This window comes from Cherax quadricarinatus, chromosome 99 (assembly GCF_038502225.1).
Source record: "Cherax quadricarinatus isolate ZL_2023a chromosome 99, ASM3850222v1, whole genome shotgun sequence".
In the NCBI taxonomy this organism is placed as follows: Eukaryota; Metazoa; Arthropoda; class Malacostraca; order Decapoda; family Parastacidae; genus Cherax; species Cherax quadricarinatus.
The window spans coordinates 6,290,028-6,296,027 of record NC_091390.1 but is presented as its reverse complement, the minus strand read 5'-3'; the positions used below and the strand labels follow the sequence as shown (position 1 = coordinate 6,296,027).

The 6,000-nt window shown below is 40.5% G+C and overlaps 1 protein-coding gene across 1 annotated transcript in view; it reads left to right on the top strand.

The window, feature by feature from the left end:
* Positions 1 to 3,948: 3,948 nt before the first annotated feature.
* The window catches only part of LOC128704770 (uncharacterized), a 60,457-nt gene continuing 58,405 nt past the window's right edge, over positions 3,949 to 6,000 (top strand). The window contains exon 1 of the mRNA XM_070105418.1: positions 3,949 to 4,108. The gene's annotated coding sequence lies outside the window, so the exon portion shown is untranslated. The remainder of the gene's footprint in view (positions 4,109 to 6,000) is intronic.

The window sequence follows — 6,000 nt, the reverse complement described above, 5'->3', positions numbered from 1 at the left end:
GTTTGGTCAATGTTTGGTCAATGTTGGGTCAATGTTGGGTCAATGTTGGGTCAATGTTTGGTCAATGTTTGATCAATGTTTTGTCAATTTTGGGACAATGTTGGGTCAATGTTTGGTCAATGTTTGGTTAATGCTGGGTCAATGTTTGGTCAATGTTTGATCAATGTTTGGTCAATATTTGCTCAATGTTTTGTCATTTTTGGGTCAATGTTGGGTCAATGTTTGGTCAATATTGGGTCAATGTTTGGTCAATGTTGGATCATTGTTTAGTCAATGTTAGGTCAATGTTTGTTCAATGTTTGGTCAATGTTTGGCCAATATTAGGTCAATGTTTGGCCAATGTTTGGTCAATGTTGGGTTAATGTTGAGTCAATGTTTGATCAATGTTTGGACAATGTTTGGTCAATGTTTGGTCAATGTTTGGTTAATGTTGGGTCAATGTTGGGTCAATGCTGGGCCAATATTGGGTGAATGTTGGGTCAATGTTTGGTCAATGTTTTGTCATTGTTTGGTCAATGTTTGGCAAATGTTTGGTCAATATTTGGTCAATGTTTGGTCAATGTTTGGTCAATGTTGGGTCAATGTTTGGTCAATGTTGGGTCAATGTTAGGTCAGTGTTTGGTCAATGTTGGGTCAATGTTTGGTCAATGTTCCGTCAATGTTTGGTCAATGTTTGGTCAATGTTAGGTCAATGTTTGGTCAATGTTTGGTCAATGTTGGGTCAATGTTTGGTCAATATTTGGTCAATGTTTGGTCAATGTTTGGTCAATGTTTTGTCAATGTTTGGACATTGTTTGGTCAATGTTTGGTCATTGTTGGGTCAATGTTTGGACATTGTTTGGTCAATGTTTGGTCATTGTTGGGTCAATGTTTGGTCAATGTTGGGTCAATGTTTGGTCAATATTGGGTCAATGTTGGGTCAATGTTTGGTCAATGTTTGGTCAATGTTTGGTCAATGTTTGGTCAATGTTGGGTCAATGTTGGGTCGATGTTAGACAATATATGTAAATCAAGAAAGTGTTGCACTTGTGTCTAATTATCAATCAGAAAATTCTTTATGGTTTAAAGTTAGAATTAAAGACAATAGTAAACTTCACACCAGCTGAGGGAATGTTGCATCTAAAGAGTACCAAGCAGATGAAGTTGCTCCAGCAACACTAGACAAGAACACCAAAGTGTTGCATCTAAAGAGTACCAAGCAGATGAAGTTGCTCCAGCAACACTAGACAAGAACACCAAAGTGTTGCATCTAAAGAGTACCAAGCAGATGAAGTTGCTCCAGCAACACTAGACAAGAACACCAAAGTGTTGCATCTAAAGAGTACCAAGCAGATGAAGTTGCTCCAGCAACACTAGACAAGAACACCAAAGTGTTGCATCTAAAGAGTACCAAGCAGATGAAGTTGCTCCAGCAACACTAGACAAGAACACCAAAGTGTTGCATCTAAAGAGTACCAAGCAGATGAAGTTGCTCCAGCAACACTAGACAAGAACACCAAAGTGTTGCATCTAAAGAGTACCAAACAGATGAAGTTGCTCCAGCAACACTAGACAAGAACACCAAAGTGTTGCATCTAAAGAGTACCAAACAGATGAAGTTGCTCCAGCAACACTAGACAAGAACACCAAAGTGTTGCATCTAAAGAGTACCAAGCAGATGAAGTTGCTCCAGCAACACTAGACAAGAACACCAAAGTGTTGCATCTAAAGAGTACCAAGCAGATGAAGTTGCTCCAGCAACACTAGACAAGAACACCAAAGTGTTGCATCTAAAGAGTACCAAACAGATGAAGTTGCTCCAGCAACACTAGACAAGAACACCAAAGTGTTGCATCTAAAGAGTACCAAGCAGATGAAGTTGCTCCAGCAACACTAGACAAGAACACCAAAGTGTTGCATCTAAAGAGTACCAAGCAGATGAAGTTGCTCCAGCAACACTAGACAAGAACACCAAAGTGTTGCATCTAAAGAGTACCAAACAGATGAAGTTGCTCCAGCAACACTAGACAAGAACACCAAAGTGTTGCATCTAAAGAGTACCAAACAGATGAAGTTGCTCCAGCAACACTAGACGAGAACACCAAAGTGTTGCATCTAAAGAGTACCAAGCAGATGAAGTTGCTCCAGCAACACTAGACGAGAACACCAAAGTGTTGCATCTAAAGAGTACCAAACAGATGAAGTTGCTCCAGCAACACTAGACGAGAACACCAAAGTGTTGCATCTAAAGAGTACCAAGCAGATGAAGTTGCTCCAGCAACACTAGACGAGAACACCAAAGTGTTGCATCTAAAGAGTACCAAGCAGATGAAGTTGCTCCAGCAACACTAGACAAGAACACCAAAGTGTTGCATCTAAAGAGTACCAAGCAGATGAAGTTGCTCCAGCAACACTAGACAAGAACACCAAAGTGTTGCATCTAAAGAGTACCAAGCAGATGAAGTTGCTCCAGCAACACTAGACGAGAACACCAAAGTGTTGCATCTAAAGAGTACCAAGCAGATGAAGTTGCTCCAGCAACACTAGACAAGAACACCAAAGTGTTGCATCTAAAGAGTACCAAGCAGATGAAGTTGCTCCAGCAACACTAGACAAGAACACCAAAGTGTTGCATCTAAAGAGTACCAAGCAGATGAAGTTGCTCCAGCAACACTAGACAAGAACACCAAAGTGTTGCATCTAAAGAGTACCAAGCAGATGAAGTTGCTCCAGCAACACTAGACGAGAACACCAAAGTGTTGCATCTAAAGAGTACCAAGCAGATGAAGTTGCTCCAGCAACACTAGACAAGAACACCAAAGTGTTGCAACTAACGCGTTCAAAACAGATGAAGTTGTTCCAAGAGAGACGCTGGTAACACTAGACAAGTTCTAACCGAGTCACTGGTAGTACTAGACAAGTTCCAACACTGACACTGGTAACACTAGATAAGTTCCAACTCTTACATTGATAACACTTGTCAAGTTCCAACAGTGACACTGGTAACACTAGAGAAGTTCCAACAGTGACACTGGTAACACTAGACAAGTTCGAACACTGACACTGGTAACACTAGAGAAGTTCCAACAGTGACACTGGTAACACTAGAGAAGTTCCAACAGTGACACTGGTAACACTAGACAAGTTCGAACACTGACACTGGTAACACTAGACAAGTTCCAACACTGACAATGGTAACGCTAGGCAAAATCCAACAGAGACACTGGTAAAACTAGACAAGAACACCAAAGTGTTGAAACTAACGAGTACCAAACAGATGAAGTAGTTCCAACAGAGACGCTGGTAACACTAGAGAACACCAAAGTGTTGCAACTAACGAGTACCAAACATGTGAAGTTGTTCCAACCGAGACGCTGGTAACACTAGAGAACACCAAAGTGTTGCAACTAACGAGTACCAAACTGATGAAGTTGTTCCAACAGAGACGCTTGTAACACTAGACAAGAACACCAGAGTGTTGCAACTAACGAGTACCAATCAGATAAAGTTGTTTCAACAGAGACGCTGGTAACACTAGAGAACACCAGTGTTGCAACTAACGAGTACCAAACAGATGAAGTTGTTCCAACAGAGACGCTGGTAACACTAGAGAACACCAGTGTTGCAACTAACGAGTACCAAACAGATGAAGTTGTTCCAACAGAGACGCTGGTAACACTAGAGAACACCAGTGTTGCAACTAACGAGTACCAAACAGATGAAGTTGTTCCAGCAACATTAGACAAGAACACCAAAGTGTTGCTGAAGGATAAAACACTTGACTTTCCTCCGGGTGATAAATGTCGACAAAAATATGAAATATCCTTAGAGGAAGAAAATGGCTTTTGTGGGAACTTGATCAGTGCCTGAAGGAATTTGTGGGAGAAAATGGGTATGCTACGTGGGAATTTAATTATAGAAAGTGTCATCAGTGCTTAGTGGTGAAGTTAGTGCTGTTGGTGGCGCCGTACAGGAAGGATCTCCAGTCACCGCTTCTACAGTCATTCTACAGTACCTCAGTCACTGCCTCTCAGCAGTCATTCTACAGTACCTCAGTCACTGCCTCTCAGCAGTCATACTACAGTACTTCAGTCACTGCCTCAGTCACTGCCTCTACAGTCATACTACAGTAAGTGCTGGAGAATGACAGTAATGGCATGTTTATTATTTTGCAAGTTTGACGGGGATACGTACAGTGCTGTGATGTTTAACAAACTAAATATTATTCTCTCTAGGCACATTTAAATATATTCACAAAACATTTTAGTGTTATTATATAAAATCAAGGACTAGATTTTTAAATTTAAGAAACATCTATATAGGGAATAGGAAACCATACCACGGGTGGAGTTAGAACCCAAAATCAGAGAACCACAAAACTCCAGACCGAGGCGTTAGCCACTGGGCCCCTGGGTAACTAGCTGACCCTGTGGCTAACGCGTCGGTCTGGAGTTTTGTGACTCTCTGATCGCGGGTTCTAACCCCTCCCGTGGTTTGGTTTGTTTGCAATCGTGTCATTACGATTTCATGAGTCATGTTAATGAATAGGAAGTTGATGCAACCTGGAACAAGATGTTGCAATTAGTCACTTTATTTCCTTTCTGTAAGTTGCAATGATGTGAGAACCTCTATCACGAGAGAATTATTCGAGGATTGGCCGATGTCTTTGATAATTGCACAAGAGTGAAAATTATTAAAGATTTCGGTGTAGGGTTTGTTTATCAAGCCACAGTTGGTTAGTGCTTAAAAACCACTTGTTGGTGGCTGCATTAATGTACTGCTCGTTAAGACTGGTATTTCAAATGGGAGTAGAAAGAAATTAGTTCCGAACGTACCACAGTCACGTATGTAGCTATGGTACGGCTGGTAAGGTTTAACACAACCACGTACGTGACTGTGGTAAGCCGTACCATAAATTCAGGGATTATGTGGATTGAAATAAGGGTCGGATGCAAAAAGTGGGTTATAATAACGTTTATGCGCATGGAGAAGAGAGGAGTGTAGAGGAGAGAGAGAGAGAGAGAGAGAGAGAGAGAGAGAGAGAGAGAGAGAGAGAGAGAGAGAGAGAGAGAGAGAGAGAGAGAAATTTTAGGAGATATTTAGCGAGTGTTTGGGAAGTTTTGAACCAAACGAGAGAGTTGTAGCGGTTGGGTAACATGAATGAAGTGGGTGACACTGTAATAAAAGGTGTGGGAGGTAAGTTTGGGGTGCCAGGTGTAAACAATAATGGGGCGTTTGACTGAATTTTCTAGAGAAAGGTGTTTGGTAATAGGTAATACACATTTTAAGAAAAAAAAAAGGAAAATAAGTATACAAGAGATGATATAGGGTGTAATGACAGTAGTTTGTTGGACTATGTGATGGTAGATAAAAAACTGATAGATCGACTTCAGGATATCAATGTTTATAGAGAGGCCACAGATATATTAGATCATTTTCAGTTGTAGCTACAGTGAGAGTTAAAGGTAGATGGGATACAAGGAGAATGGCATCAGCAAGTAAGAGAAAGTTAAAGGTTTATAAACTAAAGGAGGAGGCAGTTACGGGTAAGATATAAACAACTATTGTAAGAAAGATGGGATAGTGAGAGTATGGGTAGTAAGGTTGAAGAGGTTTTGAGATAGTTTTAAAAATGTAGTGTTAGAGTGTTCAACAGAAGTATGTTGTTACAGGAAAGTGGATGCTGGAGGGAAGAAGAGTGATTGGTGGAATGTTGATGTAGAGTAATAAGAGAGACAAAGTTAGCATGTGAGACGTTTTTACAAAGCAGAAGTGATGTAAACAGGGAGGAGTATATGGAGAGAAAAGAGAGGTTAAGAGAGTGGTGAAGGAATGTAAAAGGAGAGCAAATGAGAGAGTGGGTGAGATGTTATCAACAAATTTTGTTGAAAATAAGAAAAAAAATTGGAAGGAGATTAATAAGATAAGAGAAACTAAGTAACGAATGGATTTGGCAGTTAAATATTGGAGAGGAGAGTTATTAAATAGAGAGTTGTATCAGAAAGATGGAGCGAATATTTT